The 22,652-nt window shown below is 38.3% G+C and overlaps 2 protein-coding genes across 7 annotated transcripts in view; one reads left to right on the forward strand and one right to left on the reverse strand.

Moving 5' to 3' along the window:
• Positions 1-22,652, reverse strand: part of RUNX2 (RUNX family transcription factor 2) — a 282,428-nt gene that overhangs the window by 217,121 nt on the left and 42,655 nt on the right. The window lies entirely within an intron of this gene.
• SUPT3H (SPT3 homolog, SAGA and STAGA complex component) overlaps positions 15,236-22,652 on the forward strand; it is a 423,773-nt gene continuing 416,356 nt past the window's right edge. The window contains 1 exon segment of the mRNA XM_036869866.1: positions 15,236-15,455. The gene's annotated coding sequence lies outside the window, so the exon portion shown is untranslated.

The following is a 22,652-nucleotide window of genomic DNA, read 5'->3' on the forward strand; positions in this document are numbered from 1 at the left end:
CCCTTCTTTCTGCCTCCAATCTGACCAGGCTCAATTTCTGCTCCTACTTTAGGCCATTGATTAGTGCAGATAAGACAAAGAGAGGAGGAAACAGACTACTCCTGGTGGGGGGATGAGGTGTGGAGCCAGCAGAAAAATGGGAGAGAAGAAGAGGAAAAACTTGTGTGAGAGAAATCACTAATTCTTCTAAGCATTATTCCTACCCACATAAACCCAAACTCAGTCCCAGAAAGTCAGTCTTACAGTCACAGGTACCTCAGTGACTTTTTATCCCTAGAAATTTCTTTACAGTTTGCTTTTGTTAGCAAAACTTCAAACACCTCAAGTCACATGAGAGTCACACAAACACTGGATTAAATACAAGCTCTTTATTTACTTATTATGTGCCTGAAGAAAATTATATCACTGCCTTGAGTCTCAATTTCCTTGCACCTAAAATAGGGCCAATAATACCTCCTTTCCTAGGTGGTTGTGAGAATTAGAGATAAAGGGGCATTAAAGTACATGCCACACAGCAAGCCCTCAATAAAAGACAGCTGTTACTGTTAAAAGGCGGTAAGCCCTAAATTGGAACTCTAGGTGACAAACTGGTGTTCAGGTTTGAGGAGCTCTTTTGAGGGACTGCCTGATTTCAAAATAAAGATTTAAGGTGAATTAGAAAAGAAAATGTTTTATATAAACCCGGGGAATGATGATAGACTGTGGTAAAGTAATATTTGCTAATATTTAAGGTTTAGTAATAAAGCTACCATATTGTATCTAGTTGCCAATCTCTTTGAAACTTTGCTGTTCACATGTCACCTTTTGAATATTGAGACTGTTGTTATGTGCTTTGGTTTCAAACGAAAGGATACACATATAAGTATATTTTAGGGGAAAATTGAGGGGGAAAAGCAGCTGACCTACCTCTCTGTTAATCAAACCTATAGCTGAAGTCTGGCTGTTCCGACTCTAACAACCAGTTAGAGTAATAACAGCTAGTCTTTATTGAGCACTTATTTTGACCAGGCATCGTGCTAAGAGCTTTACGTGGGTAGCCTCATCTCCTTCTCACTACAACTCTATTCAGCAAGTATAGTTAATAGGTGACGAGCCTGGGGACTGATAAAAGAGACTAAGTCACTTTCCCAAGTGTACACAGAAAGTCGCAACACCAGGCAATCTGACTCTATAGCTTGCACGCTTAACTACTGCATTATACTGCCATGTGTCCAAGAGCCAAGGAGGCAGCTCAGTGGAACCCCTGACAAAGTTCCACGGAGAAAAATAACTTCACACGTTCTGAATTTCCAAACCTAAGTGTAAACTATTTAATAACCATCCACTGAACCCACAGAATGTTTTAGGCACAGTGCTAGGTTCAATGTTAGATGCAGGAAATACTAAGATGAGACAGGATTCCTGCCTTTGAGGACTTCAGCAGGTCAATATTGATATTCTGTAGTGTTGTTCTTATTTAATGTTATAAGGTTAAAGATAATTAATTGTACTACAATTATATTTATGTATATGTGTAATTCCTGAATAAAAAAATCAAATTGAATCTAAATGGTGTATCTGTAATTCTTTAATTTGGGTTCCTTAGAATATTATGTAACTAGCAAAAGATTTGGATATACATTTCACTAGAGAAGGTATACAAATGGCCAATATGCCTTTCTTGGAATATTAAGAAGTATCACAAATCTGGCACCATTAGTCATTGGGGAGATGCAAATTAAATCTACTATGAGATACAATTTCACACCTACTAGAATGCCTATAATCAGAAAGACAGTAACAAATGGTGGCAAGGATGTGGAGAAATCAGAACCCTCAAACATTGCTTGTAGGAAAATGTTAAATGGTGCAGCCACTTTGGAAAATAGTTGGACTATCTCTTAAAAAGTTAAACATAAGAGTTACCATAAAACGCAACAACTCTTATCCTAGGTTTATCCCTACGAGTAGAATTGAGAAATGAAAATATACTCTACACAAAAAAATTGTACTCAAGTATGTATAAGTATTATTCATAGCATTATTTGTAATAGCCAAAAAATAGAAATGACCCAAATGGCCATCAACTGGTAGATGGATAAACAAAATACGGTACATCTATTCAATGATTTCTGTTATTCAGCAATAAAAAGGAATGAAATACTGATACATGTTACAAATGGATGAACCCTGAAAACATTATGCTAAATGAAAGAAGCCAGACACAAATGGTCACATATTATATGATTCTATTTTTATGAAATGTCCAGAAAAAGCAAATCTGTAGAGACAGAAAATATATTAGCTGCTGTCTAGGGCTGGGAATGAAAGCAAGGATTAACTGTAAATGCACGTAAAGGATTTTACTGGGGTGATGAAATGTTCTAAAATTGGATTATGGTGATAGTTGCAGAACTTGGTAAACTTACTTAAAACTATTGAATTATACAATAAACAAGTGTATTTTATGATATGCAAATTATGCCTCAATAAAGCTTATTTTTAAATCTTAGACAAAATAAAACAAAAAAACAAACAAAAATTTTTTTAAAACATTAAAGAAAATCCTAAGCAAGTATGGAATCGAAACTCTGCAGTATTTTAGTTATTAATAGGAACTATTTTTGTTTTATATAATATTTATTTTAACAAATATATTCAATAATATATATAATAATTATATATATTTAAAATATATAATATTATTATATATTATATATAATTACATAATAGAATAGAATATGGGGGTTTTCTGTACTAAAGCTTTATAATTGCCTGTCACTTGATCATGTATATTCAGGTTTAAACTCTATCTCAATTTTAAAGCAATTACTCAATTAAGAAATAGTTTCATAAAGCAAATAATCCTTTTATAATTAATATAGTGGTTTAAAAATGTCTTGGATTAAATAGTGCGTGACTTTTGAAATGTTTACTTTTACAGGCTATAGTATAAAGTAAAGAACCATAGAAATTGCCTCCTTTTTCATTGAATTTTTGTGACATTTCTTTCTTGTCCAAATGTTTTCTTATATAGTCTTAGTTTACCCTCCAGTAAGCCTATGATTTAGGAAGAAGAATGGATATTACCCCCATTTTACAGTTGAGTAAATATGGGCTCAAGTGGGTTGGGTGACTCAGCATCCAGGAGGGTTAACAATTATATCTGAGCAAAAAACAGTGTGTCCTTCAACGGCTGGATACTAGAGTGGCTTCGACTGATAGAAATTAGGATTCTAATATTCACAGATTATTTCTATATATGAAATTAGAGTGGACCTCCGGTCTCCAGTCCGACATAAAAAGAGCTTGGAAGTTGTCGCTCTCCCATCCTCACAACAACAGAAAAAAGCTGAACATATTGAAAATCAACCATTCTTCTTAGATCTATCAGAGAACTGAGGTTGCAGGGCAAACCACTGCCCCAAACACTGGAGAGACAGATGTCGTTGCTTGCCCTCAAGATAAACTATTTTATCAGAGTCTAACTGACCTGAGGGAAAGGAAATACCTAATTCCAGCCCCCTCTAGCCTTATACCTGGAGGAAGAGAAATACCAAATTCCAAACCCCTCTAGCCTTCCTCTCCTACTTAATAGCAGGGAGTTGGGGAGGAAAAGATGAGCTCTCAGGAAGGTCACAGCCCAGGGACACAGGCTGACTGAAAACCTGAAACGTAATCATAGGCTATAGAACACTCCTCCTGTCCCATACTTCACCACCATGTCACTCAGATTCCTGTATAAAAACAAACGATTACAGCTAAAAGAACTGCAAGCCTCAGACCCTACTAAAGAAGGACTCTCTCAGGGAGACAAAAATAAGGACATTAGAGGAATTTTAGCCTCTGACACTATGGCTGCAGCAACAGTAAACACAACCTAACTCCTCGCCAGATAAACACAAAACTTCACATTGAATGCCCTCACTTACTTTTACCCAATACATCATGTCCGGCTTTCAACAAAAAATTCCAAGGAGTGCTAAAAGTCTAAAAACTCAATCTGAAGAGGCAAAGCAAGGATCAGAACGAGACTAAGATATGGCAGAGTTTTTGGAATTATCAGACTGGGAATTTAAAATAACTATGATTAATATGTAAAGGGCCCTAATGGAAAACGTGGACTACAGTGCAAGAGCAGATGGGTAATGTAAGCAGGAAGATGGAAATGCTAAGAAAGAATCAAAAAGAAATGCTAGAGATTAAAAAAAAACACTGTTATCAAAATGAAAAATGCCTTTAATGGGCTCATCAGCAGAAATGATACAGACAAAGAACAATTTCAGTGAGCTTGAAAATATGTCAATAGAAACTTCCAAAACTGAAAAACAAAAAGAAAAAAGAGGGAAAAAATCAGGACAGAGTACTCAAGAACCGTGGGACAATGAGAAAAGGTGTAACATAACTGTAATGGGAATACCAGAAAAAGAGGGAAGAGACAATAGAACTATTTGAATAATGACTGAGCATTTTCCAAAATTAATGACAAACACCAAACCACAGACTGGGAATCCCAGAGGACACCAAGCAGAAGAAATACCAAAAAAAAATCTACACCTAGGCATGTGGTATTCAAACTGCAGAAAATCAAAGGGAAATTGGAGCATGGATCCAAAGTGTAAAGGGTTTTTTGTTTTGTTTTTTCCAATTAATATGACAACTAGGGCTTCCCTGGTGGCGCAGTGGTTAAGAATCCGCCTGCCAATGCAAGGGACATGGGTTCGAGCCCTGGCCCGGGAAGATCCCACATGCCGCGGAGCAACTAAGCCCTTGCACCACAACTACTGAGCCTGAGCTCTAGAGCCCGCGAGGCACAACTACTGAGCCCACGTGCTACAACTACTGAAGCCCACGCACCTAGAGCCCGTGCTCCGCAATAAGAGAAGTCACTGCAATGAGAAGCCCGCGCACCACAACAAAGAGTAGCCCCCGCTCACCGCAACTAGAGAAAGCCCACGCACAGCAACGAAGACCTAACGCAGACAAAAATAAATAAATAAATAAATTTATATAAAAAAAAAATGACAACTACTTGGTCTCCTTTCTTTTTCTTCTGACTTCCCCCCACCACCTAAAGTCTCTCTGTCTGGGGAATATGGTAGAATTGTTACGGGGGCTGTATAACTTAATTATTTCCCTCTTTAATAAGGAAAATATTTAAATATAAAGAACAAAAAATAGAATGTTCTATTAGCTTTATCTCTCCAAATGAACTGCAGATTTCTTGAAGGCAGGTATTATATACTGCATAATTCTGAATCCCTTAGAGTGTGTAGTGCCATCTATAGTGTTGAAGCAAATGACATCCTGTTGTTTTAACTGGTTGGAAGTAACTGTAAATGCCTAACTACACTGGGACCTGCAGGTTGGGCCTGGAGCCTGGTGAAGAGGAAAGCCACTAATCAAGCGGATTAAATAGTTTTGAAGTATTCTTTAAATATTTAAAAAGTAAAACTCATTCTCTCTATGGTCCCATAGTATGCTGTGCCTTTATAAGATCTGCAATGATTTGTTTACAAGTCCATTTAGCCTCTTAGAGTGTCAGCTCCTCTAGGATGGGGTCACATTTTTTTCCTCTTTTAGTTGTGAGAGGCACTTAATTCACATTTGGTAAATAAAAAGTTGAGAGATAACTGATGAGAGGAAAGAGAGTCTAAAGCCATTCTATAGTAATAAAGCTATGCATTTAAAAGAAGTACCTTCATGTTATATTTCAGAGGAATTTTGAAGGAGTTTTTCCCAGAGAAGCGATGTGACCCCTTTGCCCCAAAAACCCAGTCTTCTTAGGGAGCCTGGATTCCACTCAGCCCCTCTTCTTCTACCCAGTGACTTTCATATCTGTTTCTATTGGCTCCTTCTCTCTTTTTTCCTGATCTAATATCCTTTTCATGGGGGTGGGGGGAGAACCCAACAACAAAAGAACCAAACCTCTTTCCATTTGCACCATTACCCTTTCCACCTCCCACCTTGCTTCCTTCCTTTCTTTAACGGCTAAACCTCTCAAACGCGGGATCTTCAAGACATTCACATTTCCAACCCCACCACAGCATCAAGACTAGTTATGTTAAGGTTAAAGGATTTCTGACTGAACCCAGAAGTCGTTTCTCAGTTTCTCATCCACTTTTAAGTTCCCTGTGCTTCAAAATACTTCCATAAAGTAAATGATCCTTTTACGAAGTGAATAATCACATGCTCGTTTATCTGTTTCCTGGAGTTGTTCAGAAAGGAAGGCAGGTTTCCAGGTTGGGGTGTTGCCAAGGAGGGCTGTCTTAGTTGCTCCCAGTGGAGCTGGCGTTTGGGCTTTGGCTCCCCAGCCCTCAACAGGCAATATTATCCCTGTTTCAGAGCTGACTCACCCTGACTCATAAGAGACCCAGCATAAAAACCGAAATGCTGAGTTATTGATTGGTAATGAGGAAATATAACTGTTGGGTGGAACGAACCGTCCTATCAGCCTGGTCATCCTATTTCTTGGAAAGCTTCATGGAAGCCAAAATAGCTAAAGATTTCTGGTCACAACAGAATCCGGATAAGAAGAGTTAGCTACCTCATTTGAATTCTTGAATATTAGGACTCTGATAGCCTGACTCATTTATCATTTCCCACTGGTCTCCACCATACAGGAATGTGCTATGCCAATTTGTTCTAATTCTGCTTTTTCTGTGCTTTGTAACTAACTAACCTCTCTTCTTATTTACATACTATTTTAATCAGGTCATAATTAAGGCTCGTTGTGTTGATCTATATCCCTTCTGCGATCCATTTCTTGTTTATTGTACAAATTGACTTTCAGAGGTTGGTCTTATTGGTAATTAGAAAAATGTCTCACTGTCATCTGCACCTATAGATTGTAAATATGGATTTCCGCATATTATGTCATATTTCTTTTTTTTTTTTTTTTTTTTTAGAATTTCACTTTATTTATTTATTTATTGGCTGTGTTGGGTCTTCGTTTCTGTGCGAGGGCTTTCTCTAGTTGCGGCGAGCGGGGGCCACTCTTCATCGCGATGCGTGGGCCTCTCACTATCGCGGCCTCTCTTGTTGCGGGGCACAGGCTCCAGACGCGCAGGCTCAGTAGTTGTGGCTCACGGGCCCAGTTGCCCCGCGGCATGTGGGATCTTCCCAGACCAGGGCTCGAACCCGTGTCGCCTGCATTGGCAGGCGGATTCTCAACCACTGCGCCACCAGGGAAGCCCTATGTCATATTTCTTAAAGCAAGGTACACCAGGAAAAATCAGCCTGATCACCCACCTGCCTACTGGCTGTAAAATAAGTCTTTACGATTCTTCTAGATTTTGACTGTTGGCTTTTCCATTGTTTAAGGTATTCAAAAGAACATCCCCCCCCCCAGATCCTGAAAGTAGTTCTAAGTTAGGTTCCAAATATTTGAGCAAAGGCAACATTGTTGGAACAATGGTAGTAGAAACTGACTATATTTTTGGTATGTAGTATAAAAATCACAGTCACAAACATGTGTCCAATTATAGAGAAAATACTGAACTAAGTATGACTGGCTAACTTCAAGTTTCATTACTGTTCGTTCACTTATTTTGTAATCTATTAGCATTTTGTTGTGCAAGATAAGCAGTTACAAGGGCCTAAAGTTTAAGAAAAATTTATGGGAGAATAACTTAAAATTGAGAAAATTCAATTCATAAACTTTCTTCCCATGAATTGAGAAGTGATCACTATTATTTATTAGAATGGGATGATACTAATGCAGGAGCATAATTTGAGAACTGCTACTATATGGTGAGTTATTGAATACTTTTGATGGAGTAAATAACAATTTTATTATTTCTATTATAAATGTAGAAATTGAGTAGAGAGGCAAAAATGTTTTACAGTATTTGCTTGGTAGAACTTAGAAGAAAGGATTCTCTTGGTTCAGATTTTTAATCTTATATGACATCCATTTCCAGAGAGAAACCAGCAGAGTTTTTTAAATCCTTAAGGATGTTGTTCTGAATAAATATATTTTACTATGATATGAAAAATGTTACTAAAAAATAACTAGAATATGGTCGAGTAGCCTAGTTTGTGCTTTATTATTTGCTTGCTAGTTGGGGGAAGTCACAAGTTCTGTAGAAGTTATTTTCAAACATTAGGGAACCTCAAAATCCTTTGGAGGGCTTGTGAAAGCAGATTGTTGAGCTCTATCTCAGAGTTCCTGATTCTGTAGGTGTAGGGTGGGCCCCAAATTTGTATTTCCAACAAGATGTACCAGATTTTAGGACCACTGCTCTATATACCCTGCTCCATTTAACAAGCTCTTGTTTATCTTTCTCCCATTCCTCACAGTGGTTTAACCAAACTTTATCACCTCACACCCATTTTACTCTATCTTCCCCACTTTTTCAGCATCCCTACTTTCCTACATTTCAGGGAGAAATTGGGGTCATTGGGTATGAACTGCCTCAAGTTCTTATTCTTTTCTTCCAGTTAGTCCTTTTCCATTTTAAGGTTCATCCCACTTCCTGGACTCTTGATCAAAAACCTTCCCATTTCTTCCAGGATCTAATTCCATCTTTATGTCCTAAAGATTTTGCCATTGGCCCTCCTCTATATCAAGTGTTCAACCTCTTTACCAGCTTCTTCTCCAAAGCTCATGGACAAGCTCAAGGCCATGATCTTAAAAAATCTATCCTGTGACCTTGAATATTTCTCTAGCTACTCTCTTTCTTCTTCACAGACCAAGTTCTTGGAAAGAATAACACACTTGATTTCTCAACTTCCTTATCTACTCTTCCTTTTTCAAGTTACTACAACCAAGTTTCTAATCCTACCACTTTATGCTGCTTTGGAAAAGGTCATTTTGAACTGGCTAAATCCAATTAACTCTGATTCTTACTTTAGTACCTTTAATTTCTCTTTGAAACTCCTTGCTCTCCTGGTTTCCATGACAACACTGCTTCCTCAGTGTCCTTCATAGGCTCTTCCTCTCCCTCTCCTACTGAATGTGGGCATCTAGAATTCAATCTTTTACTCACTTCTCTTTGTTCTATGCGTGCTCTCTTGGCCATTTCATTGTCTCTCTTGGCTTCAGTTGTGCCCACAGATCCTCATGAGAATGTTTTCTGGCCAAAGCTGGGAACAGGGCTGAATTCTACATCCAAGTGATGTGTGTGGAATGCTGTACGCTACTGGTTCCCAAACCTAAATGTCCATCTACTCTCTTGAACTCCAGACTTTATTCTGTCTTCTATCACCACAATTCTGTCTGGATAGTCCAGTTGGCTACTGGTTTATAGCCACGTGCAATTTCGTTATGGTCAACTTAAACTTACCAAGACTAACTTGCCTCTCAGTAAGTTGAGAAAACTTGGAATCATCCTATTTCCTCTTTGCCTTACGTCCACCCTGATATCTTACCAGTTAGTTACTGGTCCTATAAATTCCACTCCCTTAGTATTTCTTCCATCTGTCATCTTCTATCATTTCCTAGTCCATTGATGTAGCTCAAGCCCATATCAGCTCTTTCCTGAATTGTTAACTTCTTCCAGTTTTTCACCCTTCCAGTATTTCTTGCACATTACTGCCAACTTACTAACAGGCAAATTTAATTATGTCATTAAAAAAACATATTTCCAAGTTTCCCCATTTTTTATTAGATAAAGTCCAAATTCCATAAAGTAATGCACAAGACTTTCTATGATCTGGCCCTTCCCAAGTTTCTGGCTTCCTTTCTTACACCCTGTGATCCCATCATACTGGACAGCTTGCAATGCCCTCTAACACACTGTGGCTTTGCTCATGTTACTCCCTCTGCCTAAATAATCCTTCCTCATTTTGTTCCACTATTACTCACTTTTCAAGACTGAGTTTTGAGTCATTTTCTCAATAGTAATAATGCTAATAAAAAACAAGATGTATTAAGTGCATGTTATGTACCAGACACTTTACATACATTCTCACTTTACATGCAATCCTCACAACAAAACTCTGAAGTTTATAATAGCCTTGTCATAAATTATGCTAAAAAGTGGCATGAAAGCCCATATTTTTGGGGTTAATGAAGTTGTTTTAAGTATATTCTGGAAAGAGAAAATATACCTTATGCTGCATCTATGAAATACTAAAAATAAAGTAACTTGGTCAAAATTTTTGGTATAAATCCCTGATCACTAGCAATTGATCTGAGCATTCCTTAGTCAATACAGGTTTATTGCATCCAACTTCAGAGTATAAACTAGGAATAGCAGGCTGCATTAGCTATACTCTGGTTTATTTCACTCACGGTACTGATTCATTTTGGGCCCTGTTTCCATGTATCATAGAAAAATAAATGTACATGCATAATATAAAATGGAGGCAGTTATTCAAATAATTCACTGAATTAGATCCAGCTTTACATCTAAATGTTTCATTGAAAGTACTTTTGGGAACTGAATGTTTCTGTATATTTGTCTCAACTGAACTCTCTACTTTATTTTCAGGTATTGATAGACCCCCCGCCAAAAAAAAACCAAAAACAGTTATTGTTTTCTTTTCTTTTCTTTCTTTTTTTCTTTTTTCTTTTTAAACAAGGGAATGTTTAGCTTTCCTCACCTCTTCTTAAAGCAAAAATAAAATATTCCTTGACATATGTTAAGTCTAGATGGACCTCTATTATGTGAGCAGGATTAGAAATTAAATTATTATTAAAAGAGTTACAAATACAAACTTTCCTTCATTTCCATAAGAACTTACTTATGATGGCAAAAACATTAAAGATAATACAAACACTGTACTTAATTACTTATTTATGCCTAAAACTGGATTCTTGATCTCTTACACTTGGATTTTTTTTTTTTTTTTGGCCGCGGCCACATGGCATACGGGATCTTAGTTCCCTGACCAGGGATGGTACCAGCGCTCCTTGCATTGGAAGTGCAGAGTCTTAACCACTGGACTGCCAGGGAAGTCTCTGGATTCTTGATCTCTTATACCCACCCAACATACTCCATCCCCAGTCCTTTCCATCTCAGTTCATGGCAAATTCATTTTTCCACTTTCTCAGAACCCTTGAGAGTCATCCTTAATTCCTCTTGTTCTCTAGAATCCCAAATCCAATCCGTCAGTAAATCACAATGAGTTTCAAACTATATCCAGAATCCAACCACGTCTCATGGCATCTACTGTAACAACCCTAATCCAAGCTACCGTCATCTCTTGCCTGGTTACTGTCTGTGCTTCCACAGACTATTTCCAGCCCAGCAGCCAGAGTAATCATTTTAAACCCTTAACCACATCATGTCAATTCTCTGCTAATAGCCTCCTAGTCCCAGGCACACAGACCTTCCACCATCTGGTCTCCTAGTTCTTCTGTGACCTCATATTACACTATCTTCTTTCTGGGTCACTATTCTTCAGCTAAAATGGCCCCTTGGCCACTCCTGCAACTTACCAGCCCCGTTCCCACCACAGGGCTTTGGCGCGGGTTGTTCTCACTGTCTGGAAGGCTCTTTCTTTAGATATCTACAACTACCTTCTTCACCTTCTTCCTCAAGTCATTATTCAAATGCCACTTCCTCAGTGAGCCCTACCCTGCTTGCCCAATACAAATACCGCAGTTCTCCTATTCCTCCTGTGCTTTTTCTCATTCCATAATCCCTTCCCTGTTGTATAAAATTGTCCCCCTCTAACACTCATAGCCTTTTAACATATCACACAATTTGGGTATTTATTTTATTGTCCAACTCCTCCTTCTAGAATGGGAGTTTGATGATGGCATGGAGTTTTGTTTTGTTCACTGCTATATCTGCAGCTCCTAGAATAGTGTCAGGCACATGGTAGGCCCATCATAATAATTGTTGAATGAATGAAATAATTAGCACCTATCACTAACACTCAGCAAATAGACCTTATTTTCAAGGGGAGAAATGTAAAAGTTGTTCGTTTCCAGTACAAGAGGTATTATATATTGGATTCTATGGGAATGGGAGCAACTAAGTTTCCATATGTCTAGAGAGTTCAGGGGCCCCATGAAACCCTGATGTTCTATGATTCCCTTCCCATCTAAGTCTCAAAAATGATCATTTTCTAGCAGCCAAGCACTAATTTTAAAAGATCCTGGAGTGTTAAACCTGCAATGAGAGATTCCTAAGAGGATGGTTCATGATTATAGTTCTACAAGCTGCTCAGTACTGCAATTCTTAGCATTTCTTCTCTCATCACTGCGTTGCTCTTCCTACTTCAAAACATATGAATATAATTGGAAGGTATGGGAAGCCAATTTGATTACACTCTGAACAGTTATGTGATGCACCCTCCCTCCAGTGTGTCAATAAATTTGATTAATATATATCTTTTCATGTTGGGCTTTCTTTTGAAATACATAACATCAGTTGATCCAAGTTGGCCTAAAGCAAGAGTCCTGCATAGTCACATAATCTTTGGTAGCATAAATATAAATGCTGAAATTATTCTGTACACCTTTAAGATTCATCTTTTGGTTATTCCTACTTTAAAGAAGCATAGAGTTTTAGGACTACAGGTTTTATGTCATTTGGTTAGATCACCTCATCTTACCGATATGAAAACTGAGGACCCATGATATAAAATGACTTGCCCAGGTACCACAGAGCTGAATAATTGTTTTGGTCAGAACTCCTCGTTCTAAAGATAAAACAAGGTACCTTTGAGATTGCAATTGAAAAAGAGTTCTTAATATCAGGAAATTAACTGAATATAGCAACAATTTCAACATGCAATTCTAAACAATATTCAGTTCTACCTGGTTTATTTCCATGGTGACTACATAAACATTAGAATAGCAAATATAGCAAAGGGTAAAATAATTGATAAATAGGAAAAGAAAAAGCCTCCACAAGCATCCTAATACATGACAGTCATGGGTCACAAAAGAGTAAGAATTTGCAGGTCACCTGGAGTAAACTGTCCACATGGCATCCACAGGAGAAGAAACCACTTTATTACAGAGATGGCACCATACTAGGCATGGCTTCTGCTATTATTTGGAGGATTAAGCCTTCTTTTATTATCTAATCTAGTCATCTTCTAAGATGCCAGGAGGCATTTTTGCTTAGATATGTAACCTTTCTGTTTTCATTAGTCAGTCTATATGAAGGTTATTATACCAGAGGAATGTAAAAATCTACAGTAACAAAGCTTCATTTTCCTTTAATGGCTTTGTTCAAGGGATGAAGACATTTTTGTGGTGTGATGAATTCACTTGGTCTCCTGATGTGTTTTTTCCACATGCTTTGGAAATCACGTGTTTTTCTGAGGGGTGGTAGTCATCAATGTCTTAATTTCAGCACCATTGTTTTAGCTTTGTTATAATGAAGATACCTTAGTAGCATTGATAATTTAGGATCTTTGATACTAATCGAATGGAGAATATTTTTGACCCATTGCGGGCAGGAGTGCTCTCAAACTACAAACAAAATTATGATTAAATTAAATTCTTAAAATAGATTTTAACAGATTCCAGGAGGTAGGAACACTAGGGTAACTCATGTGACTGCAAAGCTAAGATCTCCGCCAACAGCAAAAGTCACAATTTCCTAAGAGTGAAATTTTGAGCTCCCTCTACCAGGGCCTGTTTAACTCGGTTTCCCTTCTCCATGGCACACTTTCATTAACTCCTGTTGTGTGCGATTATATGTAGGTTAGACACCAGTGGCTTGAGAGTAAGGTCTGGGTTCTGTCCCGAAAAACTAGGTCAAATCTGGCCTCCATGTGATGCAGGTAAAACTCCCATGAAAATATCAGTACGGCAACACTGACTGAACATAATTTTACTTGAAAGGATCTCCTTCCGGTTATATTTCCCTAGATGTACTATTAATATTTTTCTTAATTTTCTTCTATTTTCTTGCTAATGTACTTGAAAGGGCTTTTCAACTATTGTATAAACCAGTCTTCCTTCATAAGAAATTATGACGATTCTCTCTCACTGTTACTTTCTTCCCCTATACACTTTGCCCATCAGTGGATTGAGCCCTGATTTACACATTATGGTGAGCTTTTACATCTTAAACAAATTTATTCTTTTGGAACTTTATTTAGCAAGTATTTATGTGTTGGGGAGATTAAAGGAGAGCTAAAAACAAAATTAACAAGAGACTCAACTACAATCCACAGACGAAATAACCAAATAAGTTGCTATTTTAAACAATGTAAGCGAATAGGAGGAAGGGATTATTTCAGAACACAAATATTCATAGGCAAGAAAATAACTGAAGTAGTAATGCTTAAAAAAGACTTGATGAGGGTTAGTAGTTGAATCTCTGAAATATAATATTTGACGTCATAGGCATGGACTTAAGTGGGTAATAGTTTTCTTTCCGGAGCAGCTGAAAAGAATGTTAAAAATATAAATAACAAGACCACGTAAAATAAAGCAACTGAAATCACTGTCTTATGACTGTATTATTTAAAGAAATACATCTGTATCAATCAATTCTGAGAGGACAGGATGTACAGCTCAAAAGTGGGAGTGCAAGATTTTAAAATAAGGAGAAGCAGGCTAAAATTCTAAGGAAAAATAAATATAGGATCATCCATTCAGAAGCCTTGAAATAGCAAATAGTTTTCAATAAAAACGTGGTCATTAAATGCTTGAGCTTGGTAACATGAATAGGAGGGAAAAAGTCGCTGCAGACTATCATCTCCCACTGCCTCTGGAATGACTTTGCGCAGGGGAAGGAAGGATGGGGAGCAGTGATGTGCGAAGGCCGGCGTAAGGGGGGAGGGGTTTCACGGTCCCAGAAAGGGTCGCATATCCACACCCCGGCACCGCGGTCCTTTGGGGGAGGAGGGCCTTTCTGATGTCTCCGTTTCCTTGCATCGTCCCGGTAAGATCCCGGTTCACCCCAACTGCGCACAAGACTGTTACAGAGGCCAATCTCCGCCCTGAAGCTGAAAACAAACTTCCAGCTTCGATCACTAAGTCCCTCGAAAACCCTAGTCCTCGCAGCTCATTCTTAAGGAGTCCAAGACTGGCCTTGAACACCCTCCGATTCTCAGCTCATCCCCACTCATCTCCCAGCAGCCCCCGCTCTAAGGGCCGCCGCGTGGCTCAGTGTCTCCCGCCCCCGGCCCCGCGCAGCCAGCTCCGCGCAGCCCGCACCGCCCGCACCAACGCAGCATGGAAAGCGGCGGCCGGCGCGCTCCGCGACGCCCCGCCCCCAGCGAGCGTGGCGGAAGTGGCTGCCTAGAGAAAGGAGACCGCGCGCCACCTGGCCGAGCGCGCATGCGCCAGCGCCCGCGTTGAGAGTGGAGGGGGTGTTTGTAGCCCTCCCTCCTCCACCTCCGCCACCCCCGCCCCACAGAGAGAGTCGGGCTCACGCCATCTTGCTGCCCCCCCCAGTCCGCGCCCAGCCACCCTTTCCCTTTAGACACTCTCAGCCCCCTACCCCGCCCCTTTCCAAGCGTGTCCCGGGCCGCCGCCGCAGAAACCGCACCATCTCTATCCCCACATTCTCCACGCGGGACGCGCAGCCGGGTCTACAAGTGTTCTTAGAACAGAGGTTGTAGGGGGACCGGGGGAGGCGCGGGGGCGGGTGGGGGAGAGGGCTGGGGGCCGGGAGAGGCGCCGAGCCCAGCGTGTCTGGGCCCCGCCCCCCTACCCCCGGGAGCTGCCGCGGGGGGTCCCGGTCGTTCGCGCGGGAGGCTGAGGGACGCACAGAAGCAGCGTCTCCCGAGGCGCTGGCCCCGCGAGTCGGCCGGGTTCTCCCGCGGCGTGTGGAGTTGGCCTTGACTCCTCCCCGTAGGCGGGTGGGCGTGGGGCCAGGGGAGCTGGGCGGGCGAGCGGTAGCGGGCGTCGCTGGGTGTGTTCAGAAGCACCTTCCGCGTGTCATCTAGGTCGTGTTTTGGGGGGAAGAATTCTTAAACAAGGAAATTGTAGCTTTATGGGCGAGGTGGAAGAAGAGTTAGGTAGCGTTAGTAGAAGTGTAGCATCCAGGAAAAGGAAAAGATCGACTCCCTTCTCTCTGGGGTGAGCCCACATCTGTGACCCCTGGGGAAATTATTTAGCGTGTCTTTGGCTGGGTGTTCTGGTCTGTAAAATGGGGATAGTAATAACCTAGCTTAGAATTGTGAGGATTAAATGAGGTAATACAGGTTAATGCTTATAACAAGCTCCAGGCACTGATCAATTACCTGTCATTTTTATCTCCCTGTTTAAGGAATTCAGAATGACTGTGACCTGGCTTTCTAAGTGGAAAAATCAAGAAACTGGTGTGGATTTTTATAGGGGCAGTGGAATGTAATATCTGACACTCAGAGGCGATCCTGGAAATGTGTTGTTAACGTACACGTGGATAAATGAGCTTAACTCCGTGAGGCTATAGAAACTTTAAACTCTTTCGTTCCAGAGAAATGAGGATGTATTTATCTGGGAGGAGAGGACGTAGGGTTTTAGTATATGTGAGGACAGAACTTTGGAAACAGAATTAAATTACCTCTGTAAAGATTTACTTGAAGACCAAATTGAGGATGGAACTTGTGGAATTTCTGGTGGATGTTTTAGAGAGGCTGGATTTCACTGAATGTTACGAATAATTTCCTGATAGTTACTACTTTGCAAAAATGAAGTGCACTTCATTGTGTTATTGCAAGTTTCTCATCTCTGGGAATATTCAAGAAAAGATCTAGAGCAGCCTAGGTCTAGAGCAGCCCTGTCCAATGGAACTTTCTATCGTTGTGGAAATATTCTGTAATCTGTGCTGTCCTAATATGGTATCCACTAGACACAAGTGGCTCTTGAGCCCTTGAAGTGTGGCTAGTAGTGCACTGAGGTATTTAATTTTTAATTTTATTTTAATTAACTTAAATATAAATAGCCACATGTGGCTAGTGGCTGCCTTATTGGACAGCATAGGTCTAGAATCTAGCCTTTGAGACCTTTTCCATTTCTTGATTTTGTTGAGTTTTAAGTCAGAGAAGCCAACTCTTAGAACATTTGTTGCTTTAGGGAATTATAATTATATTCAAATAATGCCTTTCATTCAAATACTGTAGTTCAAAGCTTGGGTCTGTTAATACTTACTTACAGCTTGAAAATTAAAGCAAAGCATTCTTTTGACTCCTAGGTTGTACGGCTAACGGCAGATTTGTTTGGAGAGTCATAATAATACTAAGTGGAGTTTCCTTTAATCATTGTACTGTTTCGTGACTGTGGGTTTCCACTATCTTTTATCACTTTAGTTAGTTTTCAGTGAAAACCTTTCAACTCTTTTACTCCTGAGTTTTTTCAGTTTGAAAGATGGTGCTTTTTCCTTAACTTTTTGTATAAAAAACAATTTGATAAATTATAGTAGTAAACTGAGCGTTGGGCCATTTCAGAAGTAGTTTTGTGGTTATTGGTATTCAAAACTTTTGAAGAGATAAGTCTGAAATTTGGCGATATTTTGCAAGATTGCTTTCTTTGAAATACATAGAGTGGTTTTTTTTCAAGCAAATGTTTATAAAGTTAAGTTTGAAAGAAAAACATAAAAAAAAAAACCCACTTTGTTTATAGATAACACACCCTTAACTCTGGCCTGATGTTTGTGAAGTGGTACCCTTGGTCTCAAGGCTGATGATAATCCTTGGATCTGCAACAAAAACTTAAAGCTCACGAATTAAGCATATACAAAGAGTAGTCCATAACACACAAATCAAAATGGGTTGCTCTTATGTATACCCTGCTTTTTCTGGGGCAGTCATGGTTTAGAGTCTGTTTGTCTCAGGATAATTATTAATAGAACTCCTTTCATTTTCAAAAATGTTCCAGTTGGGTCTACTTAATAATATGGTGACCCTCCTTTCAGGCTTGTTGAAATTTGGAATATATGATTTTAGGAGGATTAAGTGTACCGCAACCTCAGAAATGTACTTGCTTTAAAGTAGTGACAACTTTATTACTTATGTGCTTAAATAACAGATGAGCTATCTGGAATAAGGCCAGCAAGTGACCTGTCCATTTAAGCCACAGGTAATTAAAATTTTCTACTTTTCTCCATATAATTGGATAGAAATCTTGGGCAGCTTGATTTTTGGTTCTCTCTTGATTTTTGGTGTAGGAATCTGCAAAGAAAGTTAGGCCATGCCAGTTAAATCAGAACATTGAGTATTCTTGTTGAAAATAATACCTGTTTTACTTTATGGTGAGGTTGAATAGTGAAATTAGTTAGACATCTACTTATTATATTAAAGACTGGTTTTGCTGATGGCTCACCTAAATAGTAAAGAAAAATAATTCTACTTAATGTTTTATTGTATTAATTGAATTTATACTGTAGTGGATAAAATATTTTATTGAGAGTCAAACACATTTGGTTTGATTCCTTACTGCTGAGGGTTAAATGAAGTAACCCATGTGATGTGTGTTGGGTGCAGCGAAGCACATAAGAAGTGTATACTCAATATATATTGGCTGGCTGCTCTAGCCTTAAGTTTATTGAATAATGTATCGGGAGAGAGATTAATGTTCTGAGATGCATTGTGGATAGGTGCAAAGAGCACTTAAAACTAATTCCAGAATCTAGATGTAGCCCTTTTCTGCCCTCATTCTCTCTGTGTGATTTCAATTAAGGTATTTAACTTTTTTGAGTCTCAATTTCCTCATCAGTAAAACGGAATTAGTACCTAACCTTATCCCACCTCCTCCCAGGATCGCTGGAGGCTTCAGATGAGGATTACGTAAATTGTTGTATTGTTTTACAGACGTTTAACTATTTAACTGGTTTCCTCTCAGCTTGTCTACCGACTACCTCCAGTAAATCTGCAAAAACTGTTTACACATATTTTAATTTGTGAAACAGCATAGAGTGTAATAGACACTGTTACCTAAGATCATTCTCTTTGACAAATAATACTGTACGCCCCAGTAATGGTGCTATATTGATCTGGTTACAGTATATTCCCTGTACAGAACAACTCCATACTACTGCTAAGGGAGAACCAGCGTTTTCATGGGCACTTGATGTGTTCCAGACTAATGCTCCGTCTCATTTATTTATCCAAACATGTCATTCCCACTTAATAGGTGATACTGATGAGTCTCTTACTTTCTGGAACGGATCTGTAAGTTTTTTTTGCATTATACTACTGCCTCTGATAGAATCTGACTGATAGTGGATACTGAAGGTTAAATAAGGTTATGAATATTAAAATAACATGCTAACTGGCTTATAGTATATACTAGTTGCTGAAAAACTGTATTCATTGAATTCATAGAGCAGTAAATATAAAATATTATACAAATATAAACTATTTAAAAATCTTGAAGTGTACTTCTGCTATTTCAAATGCTATAGCAGTTTTATGACTGAATCCTTTATATTTTACTTTATTCATATTATTTGTTTCTGAATCTTTAAAAGACTATTCCTAATCATAATATTCTTCCCCTGAGAATATACGTGTTTAATAATACTTTGTGATATGTTTTCAAGAAGCTATACTTTTGCTTGGATTCTTCATCATCATCGTCATCATCATGAACTGAGTGCTTTCTAGGTACCAGGCCCTGTCCTAAGTGCTTTGTATACATTACTTGATGTCACCTGTGAGAGGAGTATTTTTAATCTCCTTTTTAAAGATGAGGGAACTGAGGCAGGGAGGTGATGTGACTTGCCCAAGGTCACCTGGTAAGTGTTAGAGCCTGTGTTTGAATTCCAGAGCCCAGCTCTTTACAGCTAAACTGTGAGTCGGCATAGACAGATACTTCACAACAAAGTTCACTATGACAGACACATTGTGGAGGTCTTGTGAGTTAATTATAATCAACTTTTATTTGTGTGTTCCTTGTGGGATAGTAGAAAGAACTCTGGACCAGGAGTCAGGGGACCTCAGTTTTAGTCCCAGCTGTATCACTAAATAGTGATGTGTCCTTGGGCAGTTCAAGAAACCCCTCTGGACTTCAGTATCCTCACCTGAAAAATGAGGGATTTGGATGAAATTAGTGATTTTCAAACTGTAGTTCTGAACGTCAGCTGTCTTTGGCCCCCCCTCCCGCCAATTTCCATAGTTATACTTTGCCTGTTATAGTTGTTTATCCATCTGCCTAAGATTTACTTTTAAGCAAAGAATTCCTGAACTTAACTTTTAAAGTCATCAGTCTCCAAGAAAACTTAATGACAAGTCCCCTGGCTACTATGTGTACAACTTCTCAGTAATTCCATATTATTTTAGTGTGTTAAAACTAAGGCACTAAAATGGTAGGGGATTGGTAAATTTTAAAAAAATATGTATGTAGATGGACTGAATATTTCAGGTTACCTGGGATCAAAGCCTGTTTTTTGTGTTAGATTTGTTACCTTCACCCAGTGTTTTTACTCTTAGCTTCTTCATGAAGAGGGGGGAGATACATGCCTAAGAGGGTGGTTGTGAAATATGTGAGCTAATACAGGCGAAAGACCCCTTATAAACTCCGAAATGCTTATACAAATTCACTTCTTTTTTACATGCCTCCTCCAGTAAATCTCCCACTCCTTTTTAGTCACATGAACTGTGTTTTTAACCACATGAGATCTTTTATTGAATTGTTTATATTTAATATGGACTTCTCATAAGGTTTAATATTTCTAAAATGTGAATCTGGACTGGAAGAGAATCTTGACATTTAAGAGAGCTCCTTTTTTGACATCCTTGTCAAATACACTTACTTCTTACTATTAGAAGTATAATTGATTCCAAATTTTTGCATATATCTGGAACGTTAACCATTGTCACTCAATTATATAATATTTTATGGAAAAACAACAGTGTTTTCAATATTGGAAAAATAAGCTTGCCATTTTTTCAGGGTTTGGATGTCACGTATTTTAGGATGATCTGATAGGCCCGTTGGCAGTGCACTTTAAGAACCATTTTTGCAAAGAATAAAATTTATTTTGAAACTCAGTATTTCTTTGAGAGTACTGGATATGAAAGCACATGGAGTAGAAACCTACATTAATATCAGACTAAAGAAGAAAAATATAATAATAGAACTTCACGTGTCTCTGAGCAGCGTGTCACGGCTTCTGTGTCTGTAGGTTTAAAAAAATTATCGCTCATGTAGCCAACTGAGATAAGTAAACTCAGTTTACAATCCGTCTGTCTATAGGGAATTTTCATAATTTACAGGTGTTTTGATGTTTTCAATTCACGTATATTTTTTGAGCGCCCATTATGTTGCAGCCACTCTTCTTTACAACACTCCTCTGAGACAGGTAGAAACTATTCTTGACGGATGGAGTAACTGAACTTGAGAGATTAGTTGATCGTTATTACCAGGTTCTACTGTGTTGATTAACTTGAATTGGGGCATATATAAATATATTGGAATTACCATTGTGTTATTCCAAAACTAGGTATAGAAGTTTTAAAATTTTGCACATTTTAATTTGTTTTTTTTATTTTTTGCATTCTCAGTCATTGAATGATCGTTTGGTGTTATTTTTGCACAGCAGGAGAAATTTAGATCATGATGTAACTTGAGTTTTTTTTTTAACAACAAAACTAAAATATAGTGTCTAATAGTGTTGGCTTAACCATAATCGCTGCCTGCCTTTGGAGTTCTATGAAAATGAAAATGTTCTGATTATAATAGTTTTCTATTAATTTATATTATGTGGGATGCTCAGATTATGAGTGACTGAAATTGAGACTGTAGATGCTCAGAATCAGTACATAGTTCTGCTGAATTAATATTTCTCAGGAGTGAAACAATTTAAAAATTCCACTGTCTTTTAGTAAATGGGTAGACTGATCGATTTCACAATCCAGATTTTTGACACTGTTTTGAGGGTGTTGTAACTAGTTGTAACTAGTAATAACGTTTTCAACTCTGAGGTATTTTAAGCTGAAGGTGTTTCATGGTATTTCTTCTTTGGTCATTTAGTCACTAAAAATATGAGCTATAAATAGAAATGCAGTAACATGTTCATTACATTTTTGTTTAATTCACATTTGTGATGTATAACTTTACTACAGTTAAAATTTTTTTGTCGTGGTATTTTCTGAGAAAAGGGGCATATCCTTAAATTCCATTATTGTTATTAAAAGATGTCAGTTTTTCTACTCTGGAACAGAATTTTACAGGTGTGACATAGTATTGGCTACTGGCTTAATAATCAGGTTTAAATATAAGTATTAATCAGAGATGAACTTATTCCTTGAGTTCACATTTAAACTGTGGCATGTTGAAATAATCTGGGTCTCCATCTGCACATCTGAATTCATTTTGTAAAATATGGCAAACAGCTGCATTTCAATTGAAAGCTAAAACAACTGCAGGACATTAACCCATTGAGAAGATTACAGTAGGTTTTCAGTTCCATGTTAACTGTATTTATTAGAGAAAATTGACTTGAGTGCTTCTGCTTTTAACCGACATTTTTTTTTTAAATGTCCGGGAGATGGGAAATAAAGCATTGGAATGATAGGACTTTGATGTGTAAAGAAGTTAATGTCTAAAGAAGTTAATTATCTAAAACATCAAACAAAATGTGTGCACAGGAAATAATTATTTTAAAGATTCTAATGCACTATCAGCTCATGATGTCAAGAAAAATGTTATTCACCTGTTTGATTTAAGAAGTAAATAACTTGACTATGAAAGGATGATCGTGGTTATAATAAACTAAGATTGGGATCTTTTCACTCTTACCAATACTCTTGATACGAAACATTTGCAGTAGGGGCACAACCTAAGAAAGCTGGGGTTTTAGTATGAATTTGCTTTCTGAAATGTCTCT

This window comes from Balaenoptera musculus, chromosome 11 (assembly GCF_009873245.2).
Source record: "Balaenoptera musculus isolate JJ_BM4_2016_0621 chromosome 11, mBalMus1.pri.v3, whole genome shotgun sequence".
Lineage (NCBI taxonomy): Eukaryota > Metazoa > Chordata > Mammalia > Artiodactyla > Balaenopteridae > Balaenoptera > Balaenoptera musculus.